Genomic DNA, 13,077 nt, shown 5'->3' with positions numbered 1-13,077 from the left:
ACTGTGCATTAAAATACTATGCAGACTACTTTTCAAGTACAAATATTAGAATGGTTCTTAAAATAATAGAGAGGTATTTTCAAGATTGCAAAAGCTTATAATTAGGTTCTGGAGTTCAGATAATGATAAATATGATTGAAAAGGCTTTGAGGGTGTAAGGAACATCTAAATTTAAGTAAAAACCTGTTTCTCAAATGCAAACCAAACAGTTCAGAGGGCCTATCCGCAAGTATCTCTGCTACCAAGCCTCACACTCTAGACTGCCATTCACATTCCTCAATCCCCATAAGGCCAGGTACCAAACAACAATGACAGCCTCCATCCTCCAGATCTGGTAACATTACTTACAAGAGATAATCCTGGGCACGTTTGCTCTGCCTCATCCAGTCCTTCCTGCTGAAAGCAGGTCCTTGCCCTCCTTTTCCGTTTGTCTGCGGATGACCTCTGATACTTCCCTGTGTGGTCTCCATGCTAGGATGTGCCTCTTTAACAGCTGTGAGAAGGCAACCATCTTCTTGATGATAATCATCTTGTAACTTGTAGGTCTTCAGTACACATCAAATTTTGTATGAATACACTGTGTTTTAGGGCACCAAGAAGAAGGAGCAGGATTCCATTTTATGGAGTGGTCAGGAAGATCTTCTCTGAAGGCGCGTATTCACAAAAAAACCAGAATTGACTGAATGAGTTACGTTGGTTCCTACAGAAAGAGTGTTCCCAGCAGTGGAAACCCCAAAGAAGAAGATTCTGAGGAAGGAACATGTATAAATCTAATGAAAATACAGGATGACAGTGTAACTGGTGCACAGCGGCTGTGAGGGATGGAGGATGAAACGGAATAGATATCCAGGGAGCAAACACATAATTGAGTGTGATGGCAAGTTTGCTTTGAGAGTGATGTTCACTTACAATCAGGGATGTATCTAAATTGACTTTTTAAAATTTTTATAGATCTGCTTTCCGAAAACAGACTCTGTAGGGGGAAGGAGTGGATTTGAGGAGACCAGTTTGAGGTCAGGAATTATTGTGATTTTATTTACAACAGTAACCTTTTGAAAGCGGAGTCAATAGGACTAATAGGATTTGCTGTGAAAGAAACATTTGGTTTCAGCCACTGAGGGAAGAGGTGATGTCATTTACAAATATAAGAAATGCGCATCTGGCAGGTTAAGAATATTTACCACATAGAGGAGTTATCATGATCATGAAGGTGATTTCCCCAGAATGAGGCTTTTCTATAGCATCCCAGATGTGCTGACTCCTGCCATTTCCCCAAATGTGGGAAACTCACCTGCATAATTTGTAATAGTCCGGGACTGCATTTGTACCCTCCTCTCATTAAAAAAAGCACTAAAAAAAGCATCAAGTATAAGACAAGGATTTTTATTTATTTATATTATTTCTTTGAATGGCAAAGAGACACAGAGAAAGAGATAGACAGAGAGTAAGAACTCTCATCTGCTGGCTCACTCCTCCAAATGCCTGTATTAATTGTGGCTGGACCAGGCTGAAGCCCTGAGCTGGGAACTCAGTCCAGGTCTCCATGTGGGCAGCAAGGACCCAACCACTTGAGTCATCATCTGCAGCCCCCAGGGTGCACTTTATCAGAAAGCTGGATTCTGGGGCTCAAACTCAGGTACTCCAACATGGGATGCAGGTATCCTAACTGATATCTTAACTTCTATGCAAAACAACTGCCACCACGTATGAGGCACTGAAATGAAAAATTTAATATGGCTCATATTAAATTTGAGGTGCTTGTGCAGCTTCTAAATGCACATGCTGAACAAATATTGAATAGGCATTTGTGTATATAACACTGGTACCTAAAGGAATGATATGGCCTGGGAATATAAATTTTGAAATGATCAGTAAAAAATAATATTTAAATCTACCGAGGAGATAAGATCAACTGATGACAGTATATCTTGATTTTAGACACAGAACAGCAAATAAATATTAGTGGAATAATGCATTTAGACTTGGTAATGTAATAGATAAAACATTAAAAACACGATAAGGCACAAAGAAATAAAATATCCTGTGTGATCAATTTCTTTGTAATTAGCAATAGAATTCACAAATAAGTTATTTGGATCCTCTATACGCTAATGGCAACTACTGAGTTATTTTTTTCCTTGTTATAGAATATATTTATTGAAGGAGAGAGCAAAAATATGGGATGGTGATTTTTTTCTTTCCTCTTTCTGGAAGACATGTGCTTAGCTCTTTTCCTATTAAGTAAAAGATAATTTAAGCAATTATTTTTAAATTTTAACTCACTACTTCTCCCTCTCTCTTTTAATTTAATCATTTTGGAAGAATACTGGATAACAGCATTCCTGTTATGGTAATGTATATAGTAATATTGATTGCAGCTGTGCTGTGTGGATTAGCATGGTTATGAGTCAATGATAAACTCTGGCTGCAATTCTTTTTTTTTTTTTTTTTTTTTTTTTTTCTGACAGGCAGAGTGGACAGTGAGAGAGAGAGAGAGAGAAAGGTCTTCCTTTTGCCGTTGGTTCACCCTCCAACGGCCGCTGTGGCCCACGTGCTACGGCCGGCGCGCCGCGCTTACCCGAAGGAAGGAGCCAGGTGCTTCTCCTGGTCTCCCATGGGGTGCAGGGCCCAAGGACCTGGGCCATCCTCCACTGCACTCCCGAGCCACAACAGAGATCTGAACTGGAAGAGGAGAGACCAGGACAGAATCCGGTGCCCCGACCTGGACTAGAACCCGGTGTGCTGGCACTGCAGGCGGAGGATTAGCCTAGTGAGCTGCAGCGCCAGCCCCTCATTCCTTTTCTTGATCTGTTCCTCTATTTGTTGATAATTTTTCAACATTATAAAATGTGGAAGTTCAACACATAGGCAAATCTGAACTATATTATTTGAATTACATTTGTATACATATTTACATGTGATTTTATTGATCATGATTAATAACACAGGGTCATATTTTAGAATCTATTTTGAAAGATAGAAACTTTGAAGGCCCAGGAAGTAAAGAAAAGGTTATTACCAGACACTTATTGCATGAAGATGATACCTCAAAATTATGTAGAAAACTTGAATTTAAAAATGTTTATTTTGGTGCAAAGATTTTTTTAAATCCATGCATGTTTTCCATACCATGTATCATGCATGGCCTTTTTGAAGAGCCTTCTTACTTGACTATCTTCTCCCAGCGTTATTAACAGTTAGTAACTATGAGGGTGGGAGAGGTGATAAACTGAGGAAGTGAGAGAGCTTAGAAAAGGATGCATAAGTCCACACACACACATCACTGGGTAGATGCTTATCAAGAGGATAAGCATCTAGTATCTAGTTATTGTCACATGTTCTAATGTTACACACACAGACACACACACAGACACCATTATGTAGAGTTTATTGCCATAAAATGCCTGTTTAGAATTGCTTTTTCTCTACTTTTCTAAGCAGAGGGACCAGAGAGTCAATGTGTCATCCAGATACGGATGAAGCATCTGTAATTTCTTCTTAGGATCCTCTTATTGAACTATATGCCTGTTGAACAGATCTCTCCATTACCATCTATTTTCTGATTACTTATTTTTTTTATTTAATGAATATAATTTCCAAAGTACGGCTTATGGATTACATGGCTTCCCCCCCATAACGTCCCTCCCACCCGCAACCCTCCCCTTTCCCACTCCCTCTCCCCTTCCATTCACATCATGATTCATTTTCGATTCTCTTTATATACAGAAGATCAGTTTAGCATACATTCAGTAAAGATTTCAACAGTTTGCTCCCACACAGAAACATAAAGTGAAAAATAATAGATGATTTTTTAAATGATGATGAAATCAGATCAGACCTATTGTCATGTTTAATCCCAGTGAGAGTCAAGTTGGGGATTGATAATTTCTTTTTTTTTTTTTTGGCGGATCAGTTTAGTATACATTAAGTAAAGATTTCAACAGTTTGCACCCCCATAGAAACACAAAGTGAAATATACTATTTGAGTACTCGTTATAGCATTAATTCTCAATGTACAGCACATTAAGGACAGAGATCCTACATGAGGAGTAAGTGCACAGTGACTCCTGTTGTTGACTTTACAAATTGACACTCCTGTTTATGGCATCAGTAATCTCCCTATGCTCCAGTCATGAGTTTCCAAGGCTATGGAAGCCTTTTGAGTTCTCCAACTCTTATCTTGTTTAGACAAGGCCATGGTCAAGGTGGAAGTTCTCTCCTCCCTTCAGAGAAAGGTACCTCCTTCTTTGAAGACCTGTTCTTTCCACTGGGATCTCACTCACAGAGATCTTACATTTAGTTGTTTTTTTTTTTTTTTTTTTTTTTTTTTTTTTTTTTTTTTTTTTCCAGAGTGTCTTGGCTTTCCATGCTGGAAATACTCTCATGGGCTTTTTCAGCCAGATCCAAATGCCTTTAGGGCTGATTCTGAGGCCAGAGTACTGTTTAGGACATCCGCCATTCATGAGTCTGCTGAGTATCTCACTTCCCATGTTGGATCACTCTCCCCTTTATTTATTCTATTGGTTAGTATTAGCAGGTACTAGACTTGTTTATGTGCTCCCTTTGATTCTTAGTCCTTTCATTATGATCAATTGTGAACTGAAATTGATCACTTGGACGAGTGAGATGGCATTGGTACATGCCACCTTGATGGGATTGAATTGGAGTCCCCTGGTATGTTTCTAACTCTACCATTTGGGGCAAGTCAGCTTGAGCATGTCCCATATTGTACATCTCTTCCCTCTCTTATTCCCACTCTTATGCTTAATAGGCATCAGATTTCAGTTAAATTTCAGCACTTAAGAATAACTGTGTGATAATTAAAGAATTAAACCAGTCATATTAAATAGAACAGACAAAAAAAACTACTAAGAGGGATAATGTATTAAGTTGTTCATTAACAGTCAGGGCTATGCTGATCAAGTCACCGTTTCTCATAGTGTCCATTTCACTTCAGGAGGTTTCCTTTTTGGTGTTCAGTCAGTTGTCACCGATCAGGGAGAACATATGGTATTTGTCCCTTTGGGACTGGCTTATTTCACTCAGCATGATGTGTTCCAGATTCCTCCATTTTGTTGCAAATGACTGGATTTCGTTGTTTCTTACTGCGGTATAGTATTCTAAAGAGCACATATCCCATAATTTCTTTATCCAGTCTACCGTTGATGGGAATTTAGGTTGGTTCCAGGTCTTAGCTATTGTGAATTGTGCTGCAATAAACATTAGTGTGCAGACCGCTTTTTTGTTTGCCAATTTAAATTCCTTTGGGTAAATTCCAAGGAGTGGGATGGCTGGGTCGAACGGTAGGGTTATATTCAGGTTTCTGAGGAATCTCCAGAATGACTTCCATAGTGGCTTAACCAGTTTGCATTCCCACCAACAGTGGTTTAGTGTCCCTTTTTCCCCACATCCTCGCCAGCATCTGTTATTGGTAGATTTCTGTATGTGAGCCATTCTAACCGGGGTGATGTGAAACCTCATTGTGGTTTTGATTTGCATTTCCCTGATTCCTAGTGATCTTGAACATTTTTTCATGTGCCTGTTGGCCATTTGGATTTCCTCTTTTGAAAAATTAAGGTCCTTGGCCCATCCCTTAAGTGGGTTTTTTTTTTTTTTTGAGTTTCTTGATCTCTTTGTAGATTCTGGTTATTAACCCTTTATCTGTTGCATAGTATGCAAATATTTTTTCCCATTCTGTCAGTTTTCTCTTCACGTTCCTGACTGTTTCTTTTGAAGTACAGAAACTTCTCAATTTGATGCAATCCCAATAGTTGATTTTGGCTTTGACTGCCTGTGCCTCCTGAGTCTTTTCCAGAAACTCTTTGCCTGTGCCAAAATCTTGAAGGGTTTCTCCAATGTTCTCTAATAACTTGATGGTGTCAGGTCGTAGATTTAGGTCTTTAATCCACGTTGAGTGGATTTTTGTGTAAGGTGTAAGGTAGGGGTCTTGCTTCATGCTTCTGCACGTGGAAATCCAGTTTTCCCAGCACCATTTATTGAATAGACTGTCCTTGCTCCAGGAATTGGTTTTAGATCCTTGATCAAATATAAGTTGGCTGTAGATGTTTGGGTTGTTTTCTGGTGTTTCAATTCTGTTCCATTGGTCTATCCATCTGTTTCTGTGCCAGTACCATGCTGTTTTCATTACAACTTCCCTGTGGTATGTCCTGAAATCTGGTTTTGAGATGCCTCAGGCTTTGTTTTTGTTGTACAGTATTGCTTTAGCTATTCGAGGTCTCCTGTGTCTCCATATGAATCTCAGCATCATTTTTTCTAGATCTGAGAAGAAGGTCTTCGGTATCCTGATTGTAATTGCATTGATCTATAAATTGCTTTTGGGAGAATGGACATTTTGATGATGTTGATTCTTCCAATCCATGAGCGTGGAAGATTTTTCCATTTTTTGGTATCCTCTTCTCTTTTTTTCTTTAAGATTTTGTAATTCTCATCGTAGAGATCTTTATCGTCCTTGGTTAAGTTTATTCCAAGGTATTTGATTGTTTTTGTAGCTATTGTGAATGGGATTGATCTTAGCAGTTCTTTCTCAGCCGTGGCATTGCTTGTGTATACAAAGGCTGTTGATTTTTGTGCATTGATTTTATATCCTGCTACTTTGCCAAACTCATCTCTGAGTTCCAATAGTCTCTTAGTAGAGTTCTTTGGATCCTCTAAGTAAAGAATCATATTGCCTGCAAAGAGGGATAGTTTGACTTCTTCCTTCTCAATTTGTATTCCTTTAATTTCTTTTTCTTGTCTGATGGCTCTGGCTAAAACTTCCAGAACTATGTTAAATAGCAGTGGTGAGAGTCGGCATCCATTTCTGGTGCCAGATCTCAGTGGAAATGCTTCCAACTTCTCCCCATTCAATAGGATGCTGGCCGTAGGTTTTTCATAAATTGCTTTGATTATAATTGAGGAATGTTCCTTCTATACCCAATTTGCTTAGAGTTCTCATCATGAAAAGGTGTTGTATTTTATCAAATGCTTTCTCTGCATCAATTGAGATAATCATATGGTTTTTCTTCTGCAGTCTGTTAATGTGGTGTATCACATTGATTGATCTGCAAACATTGAATCATCCCTGCATACCAGGGATAAATCCCACTTGGTCTGGGTGGATGATCTTTCTGATGTGTTGTATTCTATTGGCGAGAATTTTATTGAGGATTTTTGCATCTATGTTCATCAGGGATATTGGTCTGTTAATTCTCTTTCAATGCTGCATCTTTTTCCAGCTTAGGGATTAAGGTGATACTGGCTTCATAGAAAGAATTTGGGAGGATTCCCTCTTTTTCGATTGTTCTGAATAGTTTGAGAAGAATCGGAGTAAGTTCTTCTTTAAATGTCTGGTAGAATTCAGCAGTGAATCCATCTGGTCCTGGGCTTTTCTTTTTTGGGAGGGCCTTTATTACTGTTTCAATTTCTATTTCAGTTATGGGTCTATTTAGGTTTTCTATGTCTTCATGGTTCAATTTTGGTAGATTGCATGTGTCCAGGAATCTATCCATTTCTAATAGATTTTCCTGTTTGCTGGCATACAAGTCCTTGTAGTAATTTCTGATGATTCTTTTTATTTCTGTGGTGTCTGTTGTTACATTTCCTTTTTCATCTCTGATTTTATTGATTTGGGTCTTTTCTCTTCTTTTTTTTAGTTAGTTGGGCCAATGGGGTGTCAATTTTGTTTATGTTTCAAAAAACCAGCTTCTCGCTTGGCTGATTTTTTGTAATTTTTTTTGGATTCAATCCTGTTAATTTCTTCTCTGATTTTAATTATTCATCTTCTCCTACTAGATTTGGGTTTGGTTTGCTGCAGTTTTTCTAGGTCCTTGAGATGCGCTGAAAGCTTATTTATTTGGTACCTTTCCAATTTCTTGATATAGGCACCTATTGCTGTAAACTTGCCTCTCAGTACTGCTTTTGCTGTATCCCATAAGTTTTGATATGTTGTGTTGTTATCCTCATTTACTTCCAGAAAATTTTTGATTTCTCTTTTGATTTCTTGAATGACCCAGTGTTCACTAATTAGCATGTTGTTCAGTCTCCATGTGTTTGCATACTTTCTAGGGTTTCCTGACTGCTAATTTCCAGCTTCATTCTGCTGTGGTCTGAGAAGCTGCATGGTATGATTCTAATTCTTTTAAATTTGCTGAGACTTGCTTTATGGCCTAGTATGTGATCAATCCTAGAGAAGGTTCCATGCACTACTGAGAAGAATGTGAAGTCTTTAGATGTAGGATTGAAAGTTCTGTAGATATCTTTTAGTTCCATTTGGGCAATAGTGTCCATTAAATCTGCTGTTTCCTTGTTGATCTTCAGTCCGGATGATCTGTCTGTTTCTGAGAGTGGAGTATTGAAGTCCCCCAGTACTATTGTATTGGAATCTAAGTCTCCCTTTAAGTCCCTTAACATATCTTTTAAATAGACCGGTGCCCTGTAATTAGGTGCATATACATTTATAATAGTTACATCTTCCTGTTGAATTGAACCCTTAATTATTATATGGTGTCCCTCTTTGTCTCTCTTAACGGTTTTGTGTTAATGTTTATTTTGTCTGATATTAATAAGGCTACACCTGCTTTTTTTTTGGTTTCTGTTGGCATGGAATATCTTTTTCCAACCTTTCACTTTCAGTCTGCATGCATCTTTGTTAGAGAGATGTGTTTCTTGTAGGCAACAAATAGTTGGGTTGTGTTCCTTGAGCCAATCAGCCAATTGGTGTCTTTTAACTGAAGAGTTAAGACCATTAATGTTTAATGTGACTATTGATACATAGTGACTTTGCCCTACCATTTTCCCAGAGATATTTTCTAGTATATACTTTGAGCTTCCCATGCACTTTTACTGGTGGTTTTTCTTCCTTTACCTTCTTTCATATTGATGGCTGTGTTTCTGTGTTTCTGAGTGTAGCACAGTATCTTTTGCAGGGCCGGACGAGTGGCCACAAAGTCTTTCAATTTCTGTTTGCTATGAAAGGTCTTTATTTCACCTTCATTCACAAATGAGAGCTTAGCAGGATATAATATTCTGGGCTGGCAATTTTTCTCTCTTAGCACCTGTGCTATGTCTCGCCATTTCCTCCTAGCCTGTAGTGTTTCTGATGAGAAGTCTGCTGTGAGTCTAATTGGAAATCCTCTGAGAGTAATCTGACGTTTCTCTCTTGCACATTTTAGGATCTTTTCTTTATGTTTCACTGTGGTAAGTTTAATTACCACGTGTCGTGGTGAGGATCTCTTTTGGTCATGTTTATTGGGGTTCTATGAGCTTCCTGTACTAGGATGTCTCTGTCCTTCTCCAAACCCAGAAAGTTCTCTGCTAGTATCTCACTAAAAAGGCCTTCTAATCCTTTCTCTCTCTCCGTGCCTTCAGGAACTCCTAGAACTCGAATGTTGGTTTTTTAAATAGTATCCTGTAGATTCCCAACAATATTTTTTAGATTTCTAATTTCCTCTTCTTTTCTTTGGTTTGACTGTATGTTTTCCTGTGCTCTGTCTTCTAAGTCCGATATTCTCTCTTCTGCTTCACCCATTCTGTTTTTAAGGCTCTCTAATGTGTGTGTCATTTGATCTATTGAGCTCTTCATTTTATTTTGATTTCTCTTCACTATCACACTTTCCTGTTCTACTAGTTTCTGCATTTCATTTTGATTCTTCCTTAAAATTTCATTTTCATGAGAGAGATTTTCAATCCTGTCCAATAAGGATTTCTGTAGTTCAAGGATTTGCTTTTGAAAACTTCTAAATGTTCTTATCATAAATTTTTTGAAATCTGTATCTTGCATTTCTTCTATCTCATCATCTTCATAATCTTGGCTTGGGGTGTTTTGTTTATTTGGAGGCATCATAGTGTCATCGTTGATCTTGTTCCCTCGATTTCTGTGTTTGTTGCTTGGCATAGTTAATTCTTCTTTCGTCACTGTGCATTTGTTTTTTCATTTTTTTTTATTTTTTTTTTATTTTATACTATGTCTCTGTTAAGTGTACTGCCTGCTGTTGGAGGAGCCTTGGAGGCTTGAGATGGGTGTGGCCTGAGAGCTCTGCTTGGTTCTTCCGGGTTACGGGTGTGCAAAGGTGACACCCTCAGGTTATGCATGGTAAATCTCTCTCTATTTATTTATTCAGGAGGTAAGTAATACCGCACCACACGGCTGTGCAGAATTGATGGTATTTAGCTTCGTATCTCTGGCTTCTACCCAAAGAGTCTGTGCAGGCTCTGTTTCTCCTCTGGACTCCCACTGGGTTGCCTAGGCTACTGAATTGTAGTGACTCAGTTCCTTAGCTCTCCCCTGTTGTTATGTAAATCCAGAGTGGGGGCCTGCTCTTTGTCTCTTGCAAAGCTTGCAAACTCTTGCAAACTCTTGCAAACCTTGCAACCTTGCAACCTTTGCAAGGTTGGCGGAGAGAGAAACCCCCCACCTTTTTTCCTTCTCTCCTGTAGTCAGTCTGGTGCATTTTCCTGCTTCCCTCTAGATTCTGACCGCCGTTTCCCCGCCAATTTCTTGGGTTATTGAGCTCACCTCCCCTTCCAGCGCCGATGTGTAGACTCAGAGCCCTGGGCGTCCCAACTCTCCCCGCTGGTGTCTGTGTGACATCCACTCCCCTTCCTGCACTGGCGAGCAGACCCTGCGGCTCCCGCGGCTCGGCTTCCACGCGGTGGGCGACTTTGTTCTCCCAGTAGGTCCTCCGAGTCACAGCTACTAGATCCAGAAGAGTTTCCTCTGCAATTTTTTCCTGATCCTTTTTCTGAGGCTACCGTAACTCCACTTTTATTAAACTAAATTTTCCCGGACTATTGGTGCACGCCCTCACTATTCCGCCATCTTCCTGATTACTTATTATTAGGCAAGATTACGACATATTTGATCTTCAGAGGAAGATGTTTGCTTTATTTAAAAAAATGCAACTTGGTATAACTGAAGTGAAAATCCCGACTATTGCCAAAACTCTGCTCTAGCTGTACAGGAACAATTCCCTCTAGTTCCTTGCTATGTTGAAGTCAATTTTCTATTATCAAATCATCAAAAAATAGTTTAGGTTTCTTTAAGTCAAAGACTCTGTGTTCAATTGTTAACCAATCTACTTATCCTTACTCATTTTCATATTATTTTTTGGGTAGACAAATGTAAGACACTGGTAGACACTGTCAGTAACATAACCCACTCATTCCCTTTCTTTTACTCTTTTTAATAAGTGAACCATGAAGGTTAGTCATGTATTATTCCAATACCACTAATATGTTTTATGCATACAGGCTATAATTATTATACCATTGTCCCTATGGCTTGCTCTTATTGTGATTAACAATTGCCTTTGCCGTGACCGCAGCCATTACTGTGACCCATAATCATAATCGCTGGAGTTACAAGCACAGGTTGAATGCATATGGGGAAGATAAATTCATAATTCAACTTGTGAGTCCTGAGTCCCTGCTAAAGTTTTCCTCTGATACATAATATATAGGAAGGGTTTACATAGACAGGATGGATCTGAGGGCAGCAGGACATGAACAGGAACATTAGGGACAGAAATGCAGACGCAGAAGGGCTATCAGTAGAAGTGTTATCTGCAAGTTGATCTCTCTCCCTGTGTCATTGCATAAAAAATGTGAAAAATATTCTATGCCAGGTAGATACATCAACTGTCACCAATTCTAATTCTGTATGCAGTCCCGTAAAATTAATTTGCTGCAGATGTTATACTGAAGTGTCATAGACTGGTTGGGTTAGCACAGATGTCTATTATTTTGGAGTACCGAAAGTAAGAAACCTGAGATCAGGTTGTTGGTCCTGTTATTTTCTTCTAAGGGTCATGAGGGAAGGATCTGTTCCAAGCCCTTCCCTTTGATTTATAGACTGCCATTTTCCTCCTGTGTTTTGGCATCATCCTCTCTCTACACATGTTGGTCCAAATTTCCTCTCCTAATTAGGACACTAGTCATATTGGATTAAGGCTCCCCGTAATGACCTTATTTTAACTTAGTTATTTCTCTAAAGACCCTATTTCTAAATAAAGTCACATTGAAATTTTGGGGGTTGGGATTTCAACATTTGAACATGGGGAGAGGAGTATAGTTCAGCTAATAACATCCACTTTATTAGTATTGCTTTTATCTTTTGTGATGTATATCCAACTGTCAGACCCATGGTATAAACAGTATATATAGGTTACCTATATATTTTTTGAAAACATAGCTTTCTTAAGAACTCAGAATTCCAAAACTATTGCAAAGCAATTTGATGGTCATATAATAAATGAGTACAGTGTTCATCACTCCTGTCTTTCTCATTGCCAAATAACCATTGTAAAGAATCAATGCTGAAGGCTAGCGCCATGGTTCAATAGGCTAATTCGCCTGCGGTGCTGGCACACTGGGTTCTAGTCCCAGTTGGGGCGCTGGATTCTGTCCTGGTTGCCCCTCTTCCAGTCCAGCTCTCTGCTGTGGCCTGGGAGTGCAGTGGATGATGGCCCAAGTCCTTGGGCCCTGCACCCCCACGGGAGACTAGGAGAAGCACCTGGCTCCTGGAGGGTGAACCAACGGTAAAGGAAGACCTTCCTCTCTCTCTCTCTCTCTCACTGTCCACTCTGCCTGTCAAAATAAATAAATAAATAAATAGATAAATAAATATAATCAATACTGAAGATTCAAACTTAATAATGTATGGTGAGAATACCAAATTAATTATTTAAATTTTAAGCATCACCTGCACTCAGATTTTAATTAATTTTTGAATTGTATAATAAAATTATGAAGTAGCAGGACTAAATCTGAGTTAGATTCCATTGAAAATATTTTCAAGCCCTAATATACTATAGTGTAGAAGGTTTGTGATCTATAGTTCAGATTATACTTGAATTGTGGCTTCCATTCCTTTCCTTTAGAAACTGCTGGGCATAGGAAACAGCCAGAATTCAAGAAATTTCCTTTATTTCTGATATATTTTTTTCCAGTTCTAATGACTATCTTTTTAAAAAACTTTTATTTAGTAAATATAAATTTCCAAAGTACATTTTATGGATTACAATGGTTTTACCCCCTATAACTTCCTTCCCACCCGCACCCCTCCCATCTCCTGCTCCCTCT

General features: G+C 38.8%; 1 non-coding gene across 1 annotated transcript; it reads left to right on the top strand.

The window, feature by feature from the left end:
• Nucleotides 1-1,173: 1,173 nt before the first annotated feature.
• On the top strand, nucleotides 1,174-1,337 carry LOC127490479 (U1 spliceosomal RNA). The gene has a single exon (XR_007918426.1). It is a non-coding gene; the product is annotated as a U1 spliceosomal RNA (small nuclear RNA).
• The last annotated feature ends 11,740 nt before the right edge of the window (nucleotides 1,338-13,077 follow it).

This window comes from Oryctolagus cuniculus, chromosome 2 (assembly GCF_051225735.1).
Source record: "Oryctolagus cuniculus isolate XC-2025 breed Fujian yellow rabbit chromosome 2, ASM5122573v1, whole genome shotgun sequence".
Lineage (NCBI taxonomy): Eukaryota > Metazoa > Chordata > Mammalia > Lagomorpha > Leporidae > Oryctolagus > Oryctolagus cuniculus.
This window is presented reverse-complemented; position numbering and strand designations above follow the sequence as displayed.